The following is a 25,186-nucleotide window of genomic DNA, read 5'->3' as shown; positions in this document are numbered from 1 at the left end:
ATGACCTAGCTCTCAACATCACTTTTTGTCTTCTGTCTCTGGTGCCAACAGGTATCATCTCTCAGCTTCCTGATTCCAAGTTCCTCAAGGACAAATGTGATTGGCCCCTCTCATCTCATGTTTCTGTGCCACATGTATCTTGGTGGGTGCATGCCCTTGATTCAGGCCTAACCAGTTCAACCAAGACTGATGGGATGTCATGGTACAGAATTTATCTACATTTACCTAAGGGTACAGCCTTAAATAATAGACAAGTCTAGGACAGCCCTGTTACACTGTATCTCCTGGGAAGTAACAAAACTTTCATTGTTGTGTTCTCCCTAGCAGAGAGTCAGGCACATGGGTTTGCTGAGTAATGGCCTGATGAACATTTGTCAGAACTTCCCATCTAGAAGATCCCTTTGGAGATCTTTTTTTGGTCATACCTGGCAGGGTAGGCAAGTTCTTGATTCCCATATAACAAGAAGAGAGCTTTTGTTCCTTAAAGGAAGTTGCCCATATGATAAATATTTCCTGACTCTTAATTTCACTTAAGGTCGAACCTACCACTTAGCTGATAACTGCTCCTCATAGCTTTAACCAAAATAGCAATAATCTTTTGCAGCTTCAGCCTCCTTGTTTGACCTCTTCCTAAAATAATTGCCAACTTAGGCTTTAGAAGTCTAGAAGAAAATCAGATAAAAAGTATAAACAGGATTAATGCAATAGTTCAGCATCAGTATAATAACTATCTCAAGATTTGCCCTGTTTGAAGTTCATCTGTAGACTCTGAAGATTTACTAGCCACGAGTGTGACTTCTGATTTTGGCAAATATGAAAGGCTCTATCTCAAGTCAGGTCCTTGTTGTACAAACCAGGTTTTCACTCCTTATTGCACTTTGAGATCTTTCTCTCTCTTTTTTTCTCTTTCTCTTCCCCGTCCTCACTCATTTGCCTTTCCTACTCCTGACTAGCTATCTATTTTATTTCCAAAACTTCTTTGAAACCAATAATCTCCTGAGGGTACTGAAAGGAAGGAAGGACTGCTGAACACTCAGAAATTCTTTATTGAAAAATCCATTCATTTGTTTAAGAAATAATAATAATAAATATGTATTTACATACATACATACATATACATACATACATATATACACACTTCGAGGTCCATAGTCATGCAAGGGACCAAAAATAGACCTTAAACGCACTAAAGATGAGACTGTGTAGTACCAGTGTTGGACAGCTCCCTGCCCATGAGCCACACTCCCTTTGCCTTAAAGGCATCACCGCTGAAGACTGCAGAATAGCAGGTGGTTCCTCAGACTTGCCTGAGCAACAGCATCACTCAAAGAGCTTGCTGAACATATTTATTCCTGGAACCCACCCACTGAATCAGAATCTCCAAAAGGAAGACATGGGAATAAATGTTTAATGAGCACTCAGATGATCCCCAGGCTTGACAGGTTTCAAGACACTGTTCTACATAGTCTCTGTTGGCTCTTCTCAAAGCCCGTTCCATTAATGTAGGGGTTCTCATCCCCAACTGCACAGAAGTTGTAAGGTGCTGAGCCTGGGAATTTTAAGTCCCACTCACCCGGCCATCTTCATTCAAATCTGCAACTGGGGATGAAAAGCCCGTGTGCAACACCAGCTCTGTAAGATGCCTGGTGAAACACAAGGACTCTCAAGTAGGATCAGTGTAAAAAGCAGGAGTCTCTCAGCCCTCTGGTTAGGTTCCCAGAGCAAACTGTCCTATCAAAGATTCTGGAGGAAAAAAAAAAAAAAAAGACTCTGGAAGTCCAACAACAAAGAATTCAATTTAATTTTATTTAAATTTATTTAAATTTTTCTCAAGATCTTAATTGCAAAAAGAACGTGTTTTGTTTGCTTGCTTGTTTGGTGGCTAGACGGTTGGTTTTTACATAATATAAATGAGCCTCGTGCACAGTAGAAATATACTTAAATAAAGGCTGTTGCCCTGTTTTCTGAGTGAAGAGCTAGCCTAGATGCAGCTTGTAACAACTTCTGTACTACAATTCTGCTTTCATTTAACTCCCCATTTCTATTTCTATTTAGCATTTACTATTTATTTCATTCCTATTTCCGGATTTTATATTGGCACAGACTCTCCCAAACTTAAATGTAGGTTTCCCCTCAAGGAACCTGACTGAGACAAACCTTCCTTACCCCTTTCCCTTCATTCAACCTGACTTGAGGCAGCCCGGAAGTACTAGCACTCCACAAACCCAGTGGTATGTCTCTCAGTTTCGTGCAAACAGATCACACCCACGATATTGAACATCTTGCTTTCCAGGTTATCCACTCCAGACAAGAAAAGGATGGAAAGAGGGAAAGCAGAGATCACACATGGCCCAGAACTGGTCCACAGTCCGGTCCCCACTGCAGGAAAATTAACACAGAAAGGAGGGTTAACCACCATCCCCATATATGCATCCCCTTCCCTATGGTGGACAATTTCCTGATGGGGAGTAAAGGAAGTCATTAAAACTCTTGAGGAAAACAAAGTGGAAAATAATGGACTTGACTCATAAAAAAAGAGAAAAAGAAATGGTGAATTTTGAATTATTTGACATTATATTTATCTCCCACTCATATAGTAGAAATTTCCCTCCCACTCATATAGTAGAAATAATCATTTCAACTAGCACTAAGTCTGTGGCAGGATTTCTCCCCAGCAGCACTTCTGACATTTTGAGCTGGATAATTATTTGTTGTGTGCACTGTACGATGCGTAGCAGCTTCCCTGGGCTCTATCTACTGGATGCCAACAGCATGACTCCCTCCAGGTTGTGACAATCAAAAATGTCTCCAGACATTACCAAATGTCCCTTGGGGACAGAATTGCCCCAGGTTAAGAACCACTGTTGTAAGGCATAATTCCTGTACGTAAAACATCATGAAACCCAGCCCTTGGTTGGGGAAATAAAAAAATTAAATCACAAATCTTTTTTCTGGATGTTTCATTGTAACCGTAAAACAAAATAGCCATAAATATTTTCCCCAAAAATTTTCCCAAGATTTTTTTTCTTATTTTAAAAATGTTAATTATAGTCTTATTTAAATCTTCTGTTGATGGGTAGGGGGTCAGTGTTTGGGGAGGAAGGTAAATTTCCTGGCTCAACCTGGAATTTTTTTAGTTGTCAAGAAAGATGAGGAATTACAATTCTACTGTATAGAAGTTTAAAATGTTGCATGTTAAGATAAAAATAACCCAAACCAAAAGGGAAACAATAGGCAATAATTCAAAATACGTATAACAAAGATTAGTGTTCAACACAGTCTACCAATCAGTTCTGTAAAAAATGAAAGCCAGTGAGCTTGGAGTTGATAAGTAGCCAAAAGATATATGCAAATAATTCACAAAACAGAACACTCAACAAGCAAGTAATAATGAGCACTAGAAAACTATAAGCATAGCTAGAAATCAAGAACAACTAAATTTAAGACAGTTTTTTGCCTGTAACATTAATATCTTTTTAACTAAGATGATTCTGCCCTGATAACATTAGAGGAAAAAGATACATATGTCAATGGAAGAACATCTAAAACTAATTTGGCTAAATGTATAACGAGCTTTAAGGACATTCATTTTGCATAATCTAGCTTAAGAAATTAATCCTAATTACTGGAAAAGTTCAAAGATGCTCATTACAACATTACCTAAGATAACAAAAAATAGAATATCACCTAAATGCCCAACAAGTAAGTATATTGTACAGATTATTTGTGGCAATTAAATGTGGTATCAGGAAACCATTTAAAAGTTGCCATGGAAATAACAGGCATAAAAATCATACTAAAAGGATCATATATATATTTATTCAAGGGCACTGGATAGCTACCAGCTCCAACTGAAAGGCTGGCTCTAGTTACCTTTCAGTAGCTGAAGTACAGGTGAAACTTTTCACTCCTTCTATTTTTATTTTTAAATTTTTTGTAATGAGCATATATTACTTTCACAATGGAAAAAGTAAACTCCATAAAAAATGATTAACTTTTCTAAAAGTGCAGCTCAGTATAGTTTAGACCTTAAAATAAGCTGGCTTCTCTGTCATGTTTTCTTCAGATCGGGCTATTTTGAAAACATTCTCATCATATAAAAGTTGATTGAAGCCAATGAAACCTAATCTGCTCTAATTTCAGGGTCATCAACCTCAGCCACATAAATAACCAGGAGAAGATAGATTCTGGAATGCTCTTAAAGAAGCCTTAAGACATGACTTTTCTCCCCTTCTTTCGTCACAATTTTTCACTGAATACATCAAACCGTCTCTTATCTACACATCAATAGAAAATCCCAAACAGGGAAAAGTAACATTAAGTCAATTAATTCACAGGGATAACTTTAAAAATAAATAAATCTTGAATCCTCAGTGTTTTCCCTTCCTCATTACTGAATCCTGATCAATAATATTTATTAAAGCTCTGTTCCTCTCATCATGTAACATTCATGAGACATAAGAAGAAATAAAAGATGAAAAGATCCCTCAATGCTAGGAAATAATAATATAATTAGGAAGTAGAGAAAAGACAGATGAGTGGATAGATACATAACTACTTATTTCCTAACAACATAAGTCAGAAATTTGTAGAATATAGGAATTTGAAGGTACTTTGCATACAACTAGTCCTACTTCCTCATTTTGTATGGCTTTTGTGTCCAAACAAAGAAAAATGCCACAGAGATCATTGTAGACAGACTTCAGAGCAGTCCACAATTGGGGGAAAGATACTTAGAATCAGAGCCTTAGATTAAATTATATTAAGCAATTAAAATGGTAGTGGAGGGGGCGCCTGGGTGGCTCAGTGGGTTAAGCCGCTGCCTTTGGCTCAGGTCATGATCTCAGGGTCCTGGGATCGAGCCCCACATCGGGCTCTCTCCTCAGCAGGGAGCCTGCTTCCCTTCCTCTCTCTCTACCTGCCTCTCTGCCTACTTGTGATCTCTGTCAAATAAATAAAATCTTTAAAAAAAATAAATAAATAAATAAAAATAAAATGGTAGTGGAATGCCTTAAGTCATCAAAAGCAGGATTCTTCTCTACATCCCTGACAGATGGTCACCCAGATGAAGATTGGAATCCTTTAAGAATTATAACTGATGCCTTCATCCCCATATCCAATACTAAGTCATGTGAATTTTACCTTGAAAATATCTCTTGCCTATATTCCACCTTTCCTATTCTCATTGGTCTGGATGGAAATAGGGAGGAAAGAATGGCATTCATAAAAAAATACATAAAAAATAAGTAAAAATTTTTTTAAAAAGGAATGGCATTCATCCAGGCAGAAAATGAGGGTCCAAGCTAAGATGGTGACAAATGAGAACAGAGTGGAGAACAGGACAGAGATGAGATATACTTTAAGAGAAAGTAAACAAAGGGACTGATGACCGATTGGATATAAAGGTGGTGTCCATGTCTCCTGAACCAAAAAAATGGGACACATGGCCTGACAATCATGAGGGTACTTTTGAGTTCAATGGGGCAGAATATTTGCTCTCAGGACTAACTCAGAAAATCCATACAGACTTTTTTTTTTTTTAAGTGAACATGACTGGGAGTTATAGAACGGGAGTCAGGATGAAAGAACAGGGAGAGCCAGCAACAGGTAGAGAAATAAGCCCTCTGTACGCTCCAAGTACTAGCTTATTTTCTGTTTCTATTCAAGCATGTTCTCTTCTGCTGGAAAATGCTTTGTTAAACTGATCTGAGGTCGTTTCCATCCTCATGAGAAATCTGATGCAGTATTTCATCCTAAACATTATAAAGCTTGGCATTAAAAGCTTCCCAAAGTCTATTTTCCCCTGGAGTCAGGTACCGTTTGTCATTTGCTCACACATTCCTTCTGGCAGACTGCTTTACGATGATTCCCATGGGTAGCTGTGGGGCTGGAGAGCATCCTTCACACATGACTTCCTTCTGAGTCCAGAGGCCAATGGACACAAGTAGAAAACTAACTCACCCCGTTATTGATGGTATCTAACAGTTAAGGCACACACGGTTGTCTTCTTTTCTTACTGTTCACCTGGGTTTACAATGCACCACCGAAAAACAAAACTTGAGACCTGAGAATAAGTTCTGTATGAAAAGACTCATTCTATGAATCCAAAATTGTTCTTTTTGGGTACTTGCCCAAGCCTATCTGTCCCAAAGAGACAGGGAATAGCAGTAAGTATACTCACAAGGTGAAGACAAAGGACTGTAAAAAAAAAAGGCGGGGGGGATAGGAATAGTATTTTGACCATAAATATGGTGATCACATTTCTTGAAACAAAAAGTATGATTTATGACCTAAAAACATTTTTATATTTAATACAGTGGAGACCGAGAGAAAAGTATTTTTGAAATTAACACTGAAAAATCCTAGACATTGGTTACTATAGGTAGATAGTCACATAAAGAACAAACTTTCTTTTTTAATTTTTGATAAAAAGATTTTCTAAATCCTAAATTATTAAATTTAGAAAGAAGGAGAAGATGTAGGTATCAGAATATTTATTTATCTTACTAATTAAATCAGCATATCACCGTCTGTTTTTATATATATGCTTCCCAGTCTAGAAGAAAAATTTTTGGTCCATAACACAGCTTTCTTTTTCTTTTCTTTCTTTTGAGAGGGAGGGTGAGAGGGGGCAGGAAGGGGCAGAGGGTGAGAGAGAATCTTAAGGCTCCATGCCCAGTGCATTGCCCGACAGGAGGCTCAATCTCACCACCCTGAGATCATGACCTAAGCCAAAATCAAAAGTCGGACGCTTAACCAACTGAGCCACCGAGGTGCCCCCATAACACAGCTTTCTAAAACTCTTTTGACCTACAGCCTAAAATGAGTAATGACCACAGACCCTTTTGGGAGTCGTGGGATGTATTCTGGGCGTAAGTTTTTCTTAGCTTGTGATAGGAAGGAGTTTGGGTAGATAAGATTAGAGAGTGCCTATGAACAAAGCACCCTAAAATAGAAGTTTTATAATCCCTGGCCAGGAAATCCCAGTTTTATAATCCTCTACAATCTGTGGTCTGTTTTGCCCTTAGAATGCAAGCCTAAAATCCATTACAGTCGATGGGGGGAGTAGAGATGCAAGAAACAGAGCTCTAAACAAGACTTTTTAGAAGCTGACTCTGTGAATAGGAGGTGAGGTTTCTGGTATCTATTAATGTTATTGATTAAACCACAACATTCTAGAATATAGTTTACATTTAGTATTTTTCTTTTAAATAAAGATTTCCTGTACCTTTCAGCTTCCCCACTTATAGTGGAAATTTTTCCCTGCTCAAAAGGCAATCATGATATAGAAAAGGCTCCCATCTCTAGGCACCAAAGCAGGGGACTCCTGAACCACTAGACAGGCTTTGTGGTAGTTAAAACCATACCTGCATGACCTCTAACCTGTGTCTGTCTCCATATGACCCCTCTGCAGTGACTAGTTTCCCCTAACAGCCCTCACAGGTCTCTGGAACTCCGTGATCAGTGTTTGTGGTCTTGCATACCACACACAACAAATCTATTATTTCAAAGAAATGAAAAGAAGCTCTCAGCTTGGAGGAGTGAGCAGGTAGAGAACAGGTATTAGACCTAGAGTAACCCATCTCTGCAGGGGGTCTTACACCTCCCCTGAATGCCAAACAGATTCCACCAAACCCCAGAAGAAAACCAGGTATATTCTTGAGGTGTGAAAACGCTAGGAAAGATCTAAGGGGGGAGGCAGGTGTCACTCAGCACCACAGCCATCAGGGCTGTGTCTACACAGATAAGTTTATGTTTATTTGTTGAGTTCAAACAACAACCCATATAGAAACTTTGCCCCATGACTTAGGCCTATCTTTAAATTATCACAAACATAGGGGCACCTGGGTGGCTCAGGTCATGATCTCATGGTCCTGAGATCAAGCCTCTCCTGGGGCTCCGTGTTCAGCAGGGAGTCTGCTTCTCCCCCTTTCTCTCCCTCTGCCCCTCCCCCTCTCTAAAATACATGAATCTTAGAAATAAATAAATAATAAATTATGACAAACATAGATATCAATAGGTGTAACTGTTCTGAAGGACAACTTGGCAATACCTTTCATGTATATATGATACACATATATATGGATTTGTGCAAAGATCTAGCTATAAAGGATATTTGTTTAGAGTGGTAAAAAACTGGAAACAATCCAATACCTAGCTAGCATTAGGGAACTGAATAAACCCTAGTATACTGGCATGAAATGCTACACACCATTTAAAAGTTATATTGTGGAAGGATACTTAATAACATAATACCTTAACGGGAGTGGGGGGAAGATTATGAAATAGTATGAACTATATGATTCCATTTGGGAAAGAGATCATAAAAAAATAAGTAAACAAAAGTAAGAAAAACAAGTTTCCCCAATGTGTTTATATTTTATTGTGCCTTCTGAAATTTATACAACAAATTTGGGCTATGTAAATTTAAAAAATGAAATGAAGCTTTTTAATTACTACTTCTAAATTTCAAACAAATATTCCCCAATATTAATTACCAGCACAACTACTGGGAAAGAGGAAAGAAGGGAGGAGAGAATTAACTTGAGTTGTTTTTTCTTATTCAATTTCATTGAAATGTAGGGTCAACCCAACTTGAATGGCCCTCTCTCGGTAGATATTGAATATAATTAGGATGTATATTTTCTACTGAAAAAGCAGGAGGAAAATGCCTTGTTTTTTCTCTCAATCTTTTATCATTCCAACCCTATGATTAAGATTACTTCTATTTACTGAACTGGGTGAATTCTAAAGTATTTTTTTTCTGAGGTGAAGGTGTTAATTTGCATTACCTCTGATTACTCATTCAAAAGAACGAGCCAGGTTGCATCTGCTATATATTATGCAGTGAGCTGTTGATTATCTGTGGAGACAAGGACAGTACAAATAATAAAAATCCACAGAGAATACCCAAACTTCATTTTAGCCAGAAGTGTCAACAGTTTGCCAGAGTTGTTAGCAAGGAACAAAGCTGATTTGAGTTTTATCTCCCAACTCCCTTCCATATGCTTGAGGATTATGCTAATAAGAAGTGAAATGACCAGCAGCAGAGGCAGCCCTGAGTAATTCCTAGTCGGGAGAATTGGTTTCTGATTAATCAAGATCTGGCTGAATTGGAACACAGACATGTAACTGTCTCCTGATATGGGTCCTAAATATTCCTTAAATGTTCATTGTCTAAAAAATTCCATTTACTTGACAACATGTTTACCAGAGTTTATTTCACTTACAAAATTCAATCCACGTAATATGCCATTTCGACCCTACCTGAACCCTGTGTACACAGAATAAACAATGAACTCATCTCTCTTGGTCATACTGTCCTACTAAACTATCAAATTAAAATTTCCAAATATGTGTTTTTATAGTAATTACAATTCCATTTACCAGATCGATCTATTTAGGCAATATGCAATTAACATGAAATTCAATAGCCTAAAATTACTAGCTTTCTAAAGCTTGGAAGGAAAACGTGTCCTTCCATGACCTTTCGTTAGTCAGTATAATCCACAGAAATCCTACACTCGTGCATATTTACACACATACATAAACTCTCGTAATGTCCATGATTTGATTTAACAGATGCCTCTGACACTCCATATGTCCACATATCTCATTTTAAATTTGAAATTAAGAAAGTTAAGACAGGTCTTTTCAGACCTTATGAGAAATATCATTTCTCTAAAACTGCTTTTCTTTGAGGGAGTATCATAAATTGACAGGGATGTTAACTGCATTAACTTTTTAAGATTCTTTCAAGCCTCTGTCTTTTGTGAAATAACTATAAATTTAAATTGGTGGTTCATATGGCTTTTTTCCCCCACAACAAATACGGGTAAGATAAATTGAACTAAAACTCTTTTATGCTTTATTGAATAACAGCCAGCAATAAGGCAGGCTCAGGGAGCAGATTCTAATACCAGATGTATGGCATAGCTTTTAATATCTTCTATTGCACTGGGTAACAGGTTAAAATCTGTCCCCTTAGTAGGAGATTCAAATTGCCTCTTCTAGACTTTTCAATAAGAATTTTCTGGTCTTTCCTTTTGCAAGTGATAAGATTTTCTTCACCTAGTTTATACATAATTTCTGTCTCTCTCTGAGGAAAACATTTCATTGTCACTGCAACAGAAGAAAATACTAGGCATTCTGAGGACAAACTGATTCATGATTTGCTGATTTTCAACAAATTATACTCCTTTTATTTTGAATATTGTGAATCGACGTCACCAAATTGAAGGACAAGCCTGAACAATCATCCTCAGTGATCCCCATTTAAGTTCAAGAAGCTTCCTAGCTTCATAAAAATTAATATAAAAATACAGAAAATTTCAGAAAAGGTTACTGACTTTGATCTTTCTTGTCCGATGTATTTGCTTTCTGACTCAGATGTTCTTTAAATAATTGGGCTCTCCCATGGGTGTCTGAAGGTCTAGTGGCTTTCTTCCGTGTATGTGACTACTTCAAATCAAGCCTCACAGTCACTATCTCAATGTCTCCCACATGAGGCACAAGGAAGGAGACCTAACACATTAGAACATTGCATGATGATTTCTGACATTCATTTCCCAATTTGTGGGTAATTTTTTTCCAAATTTGAGTAAATTTTTTAAAAAGACAAATGTATATTTTTCTATCTAGAAACAATCTAATCAAACTTTTCACAGTATTCCCACAACCCTAAAATTCAGCTTCAAGATTTATTGATCTTACTAGACCTCAAAATGTCCCTGTCAGTTTCTAAAACCAAAAAGTTGAAGAAGTAGGATTGAAAATAAATAAATAAATAAATAAATAAATAAATAAATGTGAATGACCACATATGGATCGCATATTCATCAGGCATTGAATAATCACTTACTTTTAGTAAAACAAACTCCAGCGGCAATGATAGGGAAATTATTCCTGCCACGATAAAAATATGATGCCATTTTATGACGCAAATTTTTCCAGAGTTGGCAACATTCTTTTTTTATTTTTAACACTTTCCTTACTCTTTTTCCTCATTTCCACTTGTCAGTGGTCCTGAATGCTGAAAGCTTAAACTCCAAAGGGTACATGTATACTTAGCCCAGAATCAACCTGAACTCAGTGTCCAGCCAAGGGCTGATTCTCTCTTACACACAAAGACACTCAAGTCCCCAAGTTCCTGCATTCCTCCCTTACCGTGTAAAATTAACTTGGTGGAGAATGGACAGCTATGTTTATTCCTCTAATACAACCCAGATTTGAAAAGCCCTTTCATTGAGAGCACTGAAAATGTTATGCAGTTTAATAATAAAAAGAAAACAAGGAGAAAATATGGGTCTCATACTTTTTTTTGTGGGTCTCATACTGACTTTTATAAAGAAGTTGGAAATTATCATTTTAAGAAATAAACGAATCAAAGTGTTTTGCATGTTTAAAAAAAGCACTCTTTATGCAATTAAATCTCACCATAGGTTAAATGTCTACTGCTTCTTTAGCTATTATGTGAAGCTGGACTTATTTATATCTTATACATTTATTTTAAACCAATGTATTAAACTAAAGTAGGTTCTAGATCTGTGCTAATTTTAAAAAGTCAAAAAATGTCCAGAGTAAAAAGAAGACAATTTCATAGATTCCCTGTGAGGAATATTCCCCTTACAAGGCTGTGTTACAGAGCAAAAGAAAAATTGGGAATTGAGCAATGGTCTTCTGAGGTCATTAATTGCGTTAGCTACTTGAAAAATATACAGTTAATGGAGTCCGCTTTTTCTTTAATAGCAATACTTGGGGGCCAGAAATATCCAGGTATCAACGTTTTTCTTTGCTGTACATGCAAGCCTACACTGAAAACATTCTAATTAGGGATCTATCTTGCTCCTTTGCTCCACAGGTAAACGTCTCAAAAAAAAAAAAAAAAAAAAAAAAAAATCCAAAACAGTTCCTTTGCTGCCCTTTCTCTCTTCCAAGCCAGACAACCTGTTTCCCTCACAAGTTCCTTCAACTGCCCTCACTGATGTTACCAGTAACCAACTTATTACTAAATTTGTGAGCACCTCACAGGCCGTCACTTCCCCTCATCACTTGTCCCACAAGCCTGCACAAGTATGACCTTCTCCAAGAAGGCTTACCCAACCCATGTCCCACCGGCGACCTTGAGCATTCCATCTTCTGTCCTCCTGGAGCACCTCTGAATGCTCTAAGAGAATTTCCATGCAGCAAGGTGCCCATTTATTTGTCTCCCCCACCTCTCCACTGACTATGAGCCCTGCCAGTACAGGTTTTAGCCTTATTTATCTTGATACCCACATCGCCTACTCAGTGTCTAAACCTTTGCTGGCCAACTGTGCTGTCTTTCCAATCTCAGGAAACAGAGCAGCAAGTCCTGGATGCTGCATGGCGGTTACCTCTCACGGCATTAAGACAGAGAGGTTTTGTCTAATGTCTTTCCAGGCAAAGTTCTCATCCACACACTCCTCATTCCGAGCCAAGAGGATCCTGTTTCAGACCGCCGTGTCATCAAATATCCCACAGCTCTGTTTGTACCCAAAATGGAGCCGCACGGAAATGAGGTGCTTGGAGGTTAGAGCAGAGAAAGGACCGCAGAAGCCTAGGAAGTTTCCAAAATGAATCCACTCTTCCTGCCTCCTTCCCCTTCTCTATTGCTTTTTCATCACTTTCAGAAGCACTGACACCTCCTAGCCATCTAATCAAGACAAATCTTTTATGCGGTAATTAAAATACAGCTCATCTTCAAGGGGAACAGAAAAACAAAGGCTGAAACAATTAGCTGACTGCGCCAAACAGCATGGTTCGCTCCCGCCCCCATTTCTCCCTCCTTCCTCCAATTGCTTGCTTTTAAGTATTTTCACAGGAAGGAAAACTTCATTTTGCTGAAAGGTGAGAAACTGAACAGACACTTAGACTAGGAAATAGTTTAATTGAATTTCATATGAAAAATGCTTAGGACTGTTTAAGACAAACATCAGGTTCCCTGCTCGACTGGCATCACATTAGGCAAGAAAGGGAATCAGAGATACTTGCTAATCTGTTGTGGTCAGGTTAGAGCAGAATATTGCATTAGCATGCAAAAGGACGCAGGCCAGCAATACAGGGAGAGACAAGTCTTCCCAGAATAAAGACTGCAGCGTAGAGAGAGGTAAATTGTACTAGTAATAACTCAGAAGGTGGAAAATGAACTTGTGCCTCGTAAGGCTGTGTGGGCCTTGATTACATTAGTGCTACTGGTGATATTATGCAGTATATTCATTTTTATTGTATTGGTTTTTGAATAGTCTGTAAAAGGCCAGTGTTTTATTTGGCACCCTGAGCCACCTGTCTTTCCTACAACATCCCCTACCAGCACGTTCAAGCATTAGCATTCAGGTTTTCTGAAATCTTTTAACCATTGATGGCTGCCAGCAGTCAAATTAAATTCAAAGGGTTTAGTATAGCTCCAGGTTTTAGCTATATAATTTACTAAGAATGCCCAAAGCAGTTGCAATCTAATTTGCAGTTCAGCAATGAATACCATTTCCTAAAGAAAACTACCTGAGATTTCCTTTTGAGGCTCCGGAAAAAAAATACACTTGTGACACCTGTGTGTCTTCCTTCTGGCATCAACTCAAAAAACCAACCTGCCAAGAGAACACTGTACCTTGTGCAAGGGGGTACAGGAAAAAGGAACCATGGGAATGGATTTGTTTTTACTGCCAGTTTATCTGAACCAATACAGCCACCCTCTATTTCTTTTTAATATTTAGATATTTTTTTCAACATCTTCTAAGTCTGATATTACTGCAATATCCATCAGAGCTTCCCTAGCAACTGGCATGGACTTTACCAAAATCTTGGTTCTCTGATAAATGATTGATAGACAGACAGTCAGATCGATGATAGGTACCAATACAGAAAAACCCAGACTTGATCATTTCATAACTCGTTGGTCTATTTCCCGTGGCAGACCAGAGTGTCGATTCCTAATCTTAGTGCTCATTTCTTTTCTGTCACTTACTCTGGAAGCACCACTGTCTCTATTTCATCCTTATAGAAGGGAAAGAAAGCAGAAAGTTACTGTTCAAAGTCTACAGCTAACATATAGAATTATTTTATCTTATAAAAATGTAGCTCTCTCTTACCTGAGATTAAGGCATGAGGAATCCTTGAAAAATGTTTTGGGAATCTTCTGTGAAAGCTGAAAATATAAAATGTTATTTAACTTTTATTTTTAAATCTAATCTCTCTTCCTGCTATATAGGAATTCCGATTCCTAGTGTCAAGGTGATAATGACAAAGCGGGTAAGAGAAATTGCAGCTAACAGTTGCCAGGTAAAATCTAAAATCTTACAAGCATTCCCTATCACAGAGACAGCACTCACCAGTGAAGGAGGCTGGGGAAATAAAATCACCGGGCTGAATTAATTTAGTTAACAAATGGCATAATTTGGAAGCCTGTTAGAAAAGCCAGAGGTGCTAGCTATACACACACAGCGTTAATCACTCACCATCGAGCCAACTTGAGGTAACTAGAAATCAAGCCATTAAGGTATAAACCGGAAAAAAAACAAGTTTGTAATGACTCAAACGATCTAAATCTGGCTGTTGATCTCTCCTTTCATTTTCCACTCAATAGGCCCCCTTATATACCTTATAATAAACTCTATAGTTTGTAAAATTTGAAAATACTAATGGAGAGGCATTTTTAATGTTTTTAAAGCCTATCAAAATCTCAGCAGTTGAAAAGGAACAGAGGCATCCCAAAACAAGGAGCAGAAGCTAAGACCGTATGGGCACCTGCCCCCAGGTCACACCTCCCGTTGCTAAGCCCTCTCCCCCACGCAGACTCTGAAGGATGCCTCAAGTATCCCAAAATGTGGCAGAATGTGCAACGAAAGAGAATGCCACAATATTTTGATTTTTCATTTCTATTACCATGGGATACAAAACATAACCTATTGAATAAAAATGAAAATGAATCTGTTTTTCAAGCATCACCTTGCTCCTAAGTCCTCACGGAACAGATCTCCACCCACTTCAGCTAACAACAAGAACCTGTATTTGTTTGTAGAGCCCCAGACAGAAAATTAATGTAGTCAGCTGTTCACTTTCCAATTAATTTAGTGAAGCGGCAACTAAATAATCCAATTCTATCAAGTCTGAACATAAAACTATCAGCTGCACAGCACTTAGAAAACAGGAGAAGGAAGAAAAGTAACTAGCATTTTCAAATGCCCTCTACATCAGGCACTTTGCTAGGCCCTTGCTCCTATTTTTTTATTTTCATCCTCACGGGAATACCGAAAGGAAGGAACTCTTATTTCCATTTTACATAAACTCCCCTTACATACAAAATTTAAATAACTTGTCCCATGATCACGGAATGAGTGTGTGGTAACACTGGGACGGTGCCCAAGGTCTCTCTGACTCCTTGAGTTAAAACAGAAATAAATGAATGAAAAAATCATGATGACACTTTTTGTATGATTACGCACTGGATGTCTCTGTGCTTAATATTTTTAATAATTCTGCTTATTTTTAGGTGTTAAATTGGCTTTGCTGCTACCTTCCTGTTCTCTTATTCTGGGGCAGAGTCATTTACTTCTTCAGAAACAAGAAGTTCATCTGCACCTTCCCCTTCCTTCATCTACACCTTTCCTTTCTTCCCCGACTTGCTTATATCCCCCAAAGATCCAGGCGGGCAAGAGGACAAAGAGTATGTCTTGATGGGAATTAATGAATTGTGTTTAATGAAAAATTAATTCTGAATACAGATTGTTGCACTTTATGGATACTTAGCGTGTGCATTTGTGATTAGAATAACTTTACAGAGGATTAGGCCCAATAAAACCCCACAAGATGTACAGTGTATGTGTCAGACATCTAAAAATTCTTGAGAAAGCAATTATGCTGAGTGCCGTCTAATAATAAATCCAAATGGACAGCTCTGATACGAACGGCGTATCCTGACAACACTACCCCCACCTGACTCTGCCTTGCAATCTTTGCTAGACTCTCTGCAAAAGAACAGATGTTCTGCTTTGGGTTGAGAAATCAACAGTTACCATTCATATGTTCCAAAAATTCAAGGGCCTAGTGCTGCTGTTTTAAGGATGCTAATTAATTCTAGCCCTTATGCTCCAATATTCTTGCAGTTTCAATCAACCGCATTCTCACAGGACTTTGGGCCCAGCATCTCCTTTGAAAGCCTATGGGGAAAAGCAACTAGGAAATGTACACTTCACGGACCCAGGGGGAAAAAAAAGGATTAATCTGATATGCTCTGATTTCGTCTATTTCTCATAATGTTCTCATGCCTCCCCTCTCTGTTGTATTGATTTGAACAGGTAGGCACAGCCCGGATGACAAATATAATTGAAATCAAACCTGGAGATGCCTTTGGTAATACTTTTTCCATTTATTTACCCCTGAAACACAGAAACACAGACTAATTTTGGAAGCTGCATAGAAAGAGCTATTTACTGAATCTGTTTCTGGGTTTGTTTGTTTGTTTTTATGTCTAGTGTTGACTGTGCATCATATCCAGCTTGGAACATGGTAAAAATGCAGGTTCCTGGGCTTCAAAGCACACAGATCTGCAGATCTGTGAGCGTTCTGGGGTATCCACAATCTTTAAATAAATGCCCTATTCTGAAGCAGATGAGCCGGGGACCTCGGGAAATGCTGTGTTCATCCACATGCACCCCGGAACACGGATGTTAACAATCGGTGTGACCTTTGCCCCAGATGGAAGCGCTCAAGCAAAAAGGAGGGTATAAAGATCCCACTCCGTTTACTTTAACGGATGCTGCTCTGCTCCCGCCCCCACAGACATCCTTCACAACAGAGCTTCCCATAGTGTCCTGGGGTTTGAATCACCTGCGGTGATGACAATCCCTGGGACCTCGGATGGAGTCCAATGACTCGCATTTTTAACAAGCATGCCAAGCAAATGTCACGCATCCTAAAGTCTGCTGCACCACTCCATAACACCAAAGCAAGTATCAGGAGAAGAGCCTTAGCTGAGGCGGCAGCCAGACCTGGGTTGGAATCCCAGATATTTTACGTGTAACTGACATGTGCAAGTTCCTGCACCTTCACTTAATCTCTGGGGGGGTTTAGTTACCTCTCTGTAAATTTGGGGTGATAGTGTCACCTTCCAAATTGTTGGGAGAATTAAATATGATCGTGTATGTCAAGAGGGAGGACACAGAGTGTGACTCTGAAAACAGCAGGAGCAAAGGGTTTCACATTCGTGTGGTGCCCACTCATCTGAGGAACAGGGTCTGTCACCCTTTTCCAACAGTTATTTGCATGCGTTGGTACAAAAGATTCTTTTGGTGTTTTGCTGAAGGTGAGCAAGGAATGATTTTTTGTTTTAGGAGACTTTGGGAGGGGTCTGAGGAAAGAAGAGGGAGAAATGAAGAATACAGGGAAGATGATAAAGAATAAAGAAGCTGTCCCCATCATGCCACTTGTCTTCATATTGTACTCAAGTCAGGGAGGACAGAGTCTGAAGGAGCAGGGTTTTTTTCAAGATTTTATTTATTTTGGAGTGCCAGGGTGGCTCAGTCGGTTAAGCAGCTACCTTTGGCTCAGGTCATGATCTCAGGGTCCTGAGATCAAGCCCCTCCATCGGGCTCCCTGCTCAGTGGAGAGCCTGCTTCTCCCTCTCTCTCTGCCGGCTACTCTGCCTGCTTGTGCTCTCTCTCTATCTCTCTGTCAAATAAATAAATAAAATCTTTTTAAAAAATAAAAAGATTTTATTTATTTATTTGAGAGAGAGAGACAACACTAGCGGGGTCAAGGGCAGAGGGAGAAGTAGGCTCCCTGCTGAGCAAAGAGCCTGATGCCGGATTCCATCCCGGGGACTTTGGGATCGTGATCTGACCTGAAGGCAGACACTTAACTGACTAAAGCCACCCGGGCACCCTGAGAAAGCTGTTTTCTAAAGAGACTTTTGTGACCCTATCCCCAGGTTGTGATGTTTAAGGGCCCAACAATGAAGAGAACCATTCTCCATTTCTGTGTAGAATTCATTGACACTCAGAAGCCTAAAGATGGGCATCATTAGAAAAAGCAAAAGACAGCTCTGGGCATCAGCATCCGTGGCCTCACAGCTGCCACCATTACAAGTGGCAATGAAGAGACCCCCTTGGGTGGCTTTGAGGGCTGAGGGTGGGGGATCGCCCCAGAAAGCAAGGAAGACAGTCAGTCATGCTGCTTAATTCCTAAAGCTGAAAATTTGGTTGTCAGTACACACCCGACCACTCGGGAACACCCCACACATTTGGAGAGGTCTGTGCAGGGAAGCTCAGTGCCCTGTGGGGGCGGTCAGGGCCGGGAGCAGGAGCTCCGGGTCTTGCTATCACCTGCCTTGCTTCGCCTCCACAGATGGGTGAGTAACAATTTTCATTATAAATGTCTGTTATCGGTCCCAAGGGGGGCTGGTCTACCAACAGCAGAGAGAAATAAATGTTTTTTTTTTTCCTCTGCCAGAATTAAATGTCAAATTAAAAGCTCAAATGGTGGTAACTCTGGTTTCTGCATGGGCTTAGTTATCACTGGCCTCAAAGAAACCATCTTAACCTATATATGATACAGTCTCCTCACCTGTGAATTAGCCTACTTGACAGAGACGTTCGAGGTTTAATACCTGAAGATAAAAATGGCTCAAGCCGATTTAGAGAAAGCGTCTAAAAGAGTCCAAAATGAAGGGTTTGGTCTCTATCTGATGCTCAAATAGCACAGCCATCTGATTTATATTGTATTCAGATGGGTAGTAGGAAGGATACAGAAACTCTGTGAGTTTGCTCTGCCAAGAACGAGCCAAGCGACCTTGAGCAATTCCTTTACACTCTGTGAGCCTCCCTTTCCTCCTCCGTAAAGGCAAGAGTTCTATTTTGTCTCAGGGTTCAAGGTAGAAGATATCAGGTCTTGAGAAGAGCAACTAAAAATATGATCTCCTTGTGCCGCCAAGGGAGTTACATCACCCCACACTTACAAGAATCCAAATGTTGACTGAGATCTGTAAGCAAAAAGAAACACTGAAAAGCCTTGTCAGGCATTCTGTAGTCGGTTGGTAATGCAGATTGAATGTGTCTATCTTGAGCACACCCAGATGTTTATACCATTTGGATGCGTGTTAAAAAGTTAATGTTTCCCTTAATGAGATGCACCCAGGCCCCTTCCTGGCACTAGAGCCACAGTAAAGAGTGGAGGAGTGGGGTAGCGTAGCTTCACAGTGAGAATAACACACGGTAGTCACCAGCTTGTTGATGACACTGGTCATTTGAGTTCAGTCCTCTGTGTTCATTCATTAGTTTGTCAACAAATATTTACTGTGTGACTTTCCTAAGTGAGGCACTGTGCAGAGATGTGGGAAATGCAAAGGTGTTACCCTGGCCTTCCCTGAGTGTGAAATCTTGTTTGAAGGGAGAGGTATCCAAGCAATTATAAAACAAGATAGTTGATGACAAATGTCTCATGATTCTAGGCAGTAAGTATCATTCATGCAGTGTGTTCTAAATTTATTCAATGCCTTCTTTCAGCTGAATGAGGCATCGACTGTAGATGGAGCGCTCCAAGGTTTTTCCAATGAAAGAGAAATTTGAGCTGGATAGAATGGATGAATGTGGAGAGAGGAATGAACTGGAGGACGCTTGTGCTAGGAAGGGAAATTAGCATAAACAAAGGCACTGAGCTGGGAAATCCCAAAGCCACCAGAACAAAGCAGGTGAAATCCCACACTGTTGTTGGATGTGGGAATGTCGACAGGTCCCTACTCACTATTTCCATGCCTCCCAAGGAGGAGGATCCCATCAGATCAATGATTATAAACAGTTCCTGGACACCAAGTGCTTGTTTCTTTAGCCAGTATTACTCATTTCATTAACTTAAGTGGTTAGTTACCAGACAACAGTCTAGAGAGCGTAGATACAATCTTTCAACTAACACAAGAAAAAAAGAGAAAAAAACAACTTCTCATTTTTGTTCACATCCCTAGTAAGAATAGAACAATGAGTCGCCCCCACCGCCCTCTCAACTTCGGTGGACCTTCTGCCTCTAGTGAAGCCATCAGGGCATGTCAGGAGCAAGAGCAGTAAAAAGCCAAACCATGGGGCTTCCCAGTGGAAGACAGATTGACATATCCGGATGGAGCAATATGTCATCGTTCTGCTGAGCCCGTAAGAAATGTTGCTAACCATTGGCCATGGGTGATACCATATCCCTACTATGAACTGTCTTTGCAAATTACAAAGACCTTTAAAATGACATTAGCAGCTACTGGGGCTGGAAATAAACTCAGGATTAACACCAACCAGAAATGTAAATATTAAGATAAGCGAATATGTTCCCTGAAAGAGACAGCTTTCAGACTATACATCTAGCCATACCCTCCCTCCCAACTGAGTTGAATTCATCGTATTTAGTAAGTGGGAGCCTAAAATAATCCTCATTATTTTATATATTTTTCAGTAGTTTGAGTACTCTAAATTATACAAAGCTTTTTACAAATAAATGATCTCCCAGTGAACTTCTGTGACACGGCAGGTCTGTCATTTTAAAGTTTTGTATTTGTTCCTTCACCTTACACATTCTACCCTCTGACAAGTTTCTCTCAATTGGCAGTTTCTATTCATATTTCAACATATTAGTATAACAAATTTAAATAAAATCCTCCACTTGTATCATTAATTAGCATTTGGCAATGGGCCTGATTATATGCCCTTGGCAGCAAAATGATTTAAGCACCTAAAAGGTTATTTTTTATCATTTATTAAGAATGCTTGTTAGCAAACTATTACCACCAACTTCTCAACACGGGGACTCTGCAGACTAGCATGGATCCTAACGCACCTCTCCAGGTGCTGAGGAGTAACTGACAGTCAGTGTCGTCAGTTTTTCTAACAAAATAGGAAGGTATGTGTGAATAAAAGGGCATTTAAATGATTAAAATTTTTCTAAGTTGAAAGGATTTAAAATAATTTTGTTAATCTGTGCTGGAATTTCAGGAAACAAAGTTTTCTCCTTATCATCAATAGTCTAGTAAACTATACACAGGGATTTTTGTTTGTTTGTTTTATTTCATTTTATTTTATTTGTTTATTTGACAGACAGTGAGAGAGGGAACACAAGCAGGGGGAGTGAGAGAGGGAGAAGTGGGCTTCCTGCCAAGTAGGGAATACAATGTGGGGCTCCATCCCAGGGCCCTGGGATCATGACCTGAGCCGAAGGCAGACGCTTAAGGACTGAGCCACCCAGGTGCCCCCACAGGAATTTATTTAACCAGCAGAAGTCCTTGTCTGTGCTCTTCTAACTAAGAAGCCGAATGGACTTCTTCAAATACCTTGACTGAACATGAACTGCAAGAAACCTGGAAAATGTTTACTTTATAATCATGAACTCTCGTTCCTAGGTCTCCTGCTCACTACATATTTCCAGCAACTAGCCCAGTGTCTGGATTATAATGAAAACCCAATAAATATCTGGTGATGCAGGGGCGCCTGGGGGTTCAGTCTTGATTTTGGTTCAGGTCTCAATCTTGGAGTCCTAGAATCGAGCCCTGTATCTGGCTCCCCGAAGAGTCTGCTTGAGATTCTCTCTCTCCCTCTCCCGTGGCCCCTCCCCCCACTGGCTCTCACTCTCTCTAAATACGTAAATAAACAAAATCTTTTTTTAAAAAATCAGTTCCATAACAAAGGGAAGAATATCAATCTACTGTATGCCTCTTAGGAGAGAGAATGACTTAAAAATGAAGTGAATTGGGGCACCTGGGTGGCTCAGTCAGTTGAGCTTCTGACTCTTGATTTCAGCTCAGGCTATGGTTTCAGGGTTGTGCCACTGAACCCTTGCTGTGCTCCATGCTGAGCATGGAGCCTGCTTGAGATTCTCTCCCTCTCTCTCCCTCTGCCCACCGCCCTGTGTTTTTTCTCTCTCTCTCACTCCAGAAAAATAAATAATTAAGTAAATTAAAAATGAGGTGAATTGCCATAAGTTTGCCCTTGTTTGTGATTTCATTTAAACATGAGTTACAGCTGTAAGGCCTGAACAGTATGGAGGATACATTTTTGGAGCAAGCAATGTAGTGAATCGTGGAAAATCTGCCATGCTGACAGTGTATTTTCAATATCTACGAATTAATATGTGTCCTGTATAAAATGAAAAAAATATCCATTTGCTATGACTCTGCAGGCACAGTGTTTTGTGTTTTTTTCTGACCCATTAGGGAGAATTAGAAACAATGTTCCATGAAGACAATGCTTTGGTCACTAGAATAAAGAACCTGAGTGTTGTAGAGAATTTGATTTACCATATACTCTTCTGGGCTGTGGGCATATAAGTATTTCTTAAGCAAAGAGATTTAAGACAGATAGACTTTCTACAGGGAGCTTACAATCTGGTTGTCTTCAATAAGAATCTTAGAACGGACAAAAGGAAAATAGGGATGTGAAGAGAAATCTATGTTTCAAGGAAACCTTCAGGAAAGAAAGAGAACCTAGAAACTTCCAAGATAGGCCAGAAGGAGAAACTGTGTACTAGAACGCATTTAACACCTGGCAAAGGCTCAGACTCCAGGGGGAAAAAAAATGTAATCCACCTCCACCTTCAGTCAGAGGTATACTGTCATTCAATTCTAGCAAAAAAGAAAAAAAAAAAAATCCAAATATGGAAGGAAATGAAAATAGGCCTGTGCCTTATTGTGAATAAAATATTCATCAGTCAAACAAATTCATAATCAGAAGCGGGCTACTTTTCAAATATAACTCAACAGTGAATGAGGTGAATTTTAGATCATGTGTGTGAAAGAGGCTTGAAATAACTCCCCAAATATCAACACTAGGTCTTGTAAACACAGACAATACACTCTTCCCTGTATTGGGTCCCCTCCATCTTGGGAATTGCCTGTCTCATTAATCGCAGGTTCTTAGTTTTCTTAAGTTTCTTTAGGGCTGCTGAAAATAAACAGTTCAGGCAAGGCAAAAACAGCAGACTAATAGGCTGACTTGTGTAAGCTCCCTCTGTGAGAAAAGCAGAAAAGACGGAGAAGGGCGCTAATTCCACGTGCCAGATGCTGTATTAAGTACATTATATGTGTTATCTCTTTTCATCCTCCCAACAACCCTGGAAATTAGTATTAATGGGAATATCATTTCTATTTGTGGAGATAAAAGACTTAAGAACCACAGAGATTTATAGTCCTCACAATGCTAGCCGTGCATGGAAGGGGGATATGAACACAGGTCAGTTGGGCTAAAAATATGTTTTCACCCAACTAACCACACAGCACCCTTTAAAAAGTGAAAAGTTCAATAAAACCACCACATATGCTCCTTCGAGGCTACAAATATGCATTCAATCTTGTATCACCTTCATCATGCTTAACTGAAGGAGTGCCCCCAGGGCCCACCACTTGGTTGCCTTTACAACCCATACTTGAGAAGTAATTTTCATACATCCGCATCATGGTCTTTGGGGATACCTTTTTGGTAGCTCTCCTGTAAGGCTAATATTACATGTTTTATAGATATGACATTTGTCTGGTGAGGTCAGTCCACCACCAACAACAACACAACAACAGTTGTATCTTATGTCGCGGCCGGCGTGACAAATCGACCAGGGTCGAGAGGGTAAGAGGATGCTGAAAAGAAATTAAGAGACAAAGAGATGGGGGGCAGGAGGAGCACCAAGGAGGATGTCCAATAGTGCCAATTTTATTCAAGGCAGCAAGGCATTATATAGCTAACAGAAACAATCATAAGAAAGTATCTATTTTTAGCTGATTACTAAAGAGTTTACAACACTCACAGAAAATCCTTCAAGCTTTCCCATTATCTATTTCCCAAGCACCAATAGCAGACCCTCTAGCACCAGATGTACTGACTTCAAGGCCACTCAAGACATAGTTTATGTAAGCACAGCACAGTCTTACAGTGGTGTAGTCTATAGCCCGTGCAAGGACAACAAGGACCAGCCAAGAATTTCTGACCCCGACCAAATCGTTTCTATCTGACTAGCAAATGTGTGGGAAGTCACGTAGGCGAGCGCGCAACACATAGCACAGACCCTTTCTCAGTGCTGCTCGACTTTATCGACCTAAGCCTTTTGTTCGGCTACTCAGCCTTTAAAGGAGGCACAAGTCAGGGCCTGGTTTGGTTCTCGTCTCAAGCCTTACCGTGGCCTCCCACAATCTTATTATTCTCTACAGCCCCTGACACAGTGTCTTGCAAATAATTGGTAGTAAATGATTGCTGAATTGAACTGAAATATACGAAGGACATTGTCCTAAATTATAGGATAAGGCAGCAGAGTCCACATTGTCTTTGATTCAGATCATTAATGAGCATCAGCTGTATGTCCAATGACATTGTATTTCATGAGAAATACATGTATGACACTGTATTTCATACATTCATGGCATTTAGTTTTTCTACAACATCTTTTTTTTATAAACATAGAATGTATTATTTGTTTCAGTGATGCAGGTCTGTGAATCATCAGTCTTACACAATTCACAGCACTCACCATAGCCCATACCCTCCCCAATGTCGATTTCTACAACTTCATTTCAATAGTAAATGAGACCCCATCATTCATACTACCATTATGGTTCCCTATAACAGGGGACGTAATGGCATTTGATATCTTTTTTCTTTAAAGATTTTATTTATTTATTTGACAGACAGAGATCACAAGTAGGCAGAGAGGCAGGCAGAGAGAGAGAGAGGAGAAAGCACCTCCCCACGGAGTGGAGAGCCTAATGTGGGGCTCTATCCCAGGACCCTGGGATCATGACTTGAGCCGAAGGCAGAGGCTTTAACCCACTGAGCCACCCAGGCGCCCCGGCATTTGATATCTTTAAATTTTGCCATTTAGAGCTATAAGTCAGTACCACAGATGAATCCAGGAAGTCTTTCCATGTGACATTCCCCCACCCCCCACCCCATCGGGAAAGTGGAAGTGTGAACATTTTATCCCAGAATCTTTTCAATTACAAAAATTCAATTATTGGGTTATGTGGGGGCATTGCAGGTTTAGAGGAAAGTGAAATCTAAAACAGTATCAAGATGCTTTGTGATTTATTCCCTACCACGCTCCGATTTCCTCTCCACCGTCTATGGGAATTCTGAGAACCACGGTCCCTGCATAATTCAGTCCGCCGGTTTCCCATCCTTCTCCCTTCTTTCCCACGTGGCCACTGCAATGTGGACATTATGGTTGT

This window comes from Lontra canadensis, unplaced genomic scaffold (assembly GCF_010015895.1).
Source record: "Lontra canadensis isolate GAN:19392208 unplaced genomic scaffold, GSC_riverotter_1.0 scaffold1, whole genome shotgun sequence".
Lineage (NCBI taxonomy): Eukaryota > Metazoa > Chordata > Mammalia > Carnivora > Mustelidae > Lontra > Lontra canadensis.
Note: the sequence above shows the minus strand (reverse complement) of the source record.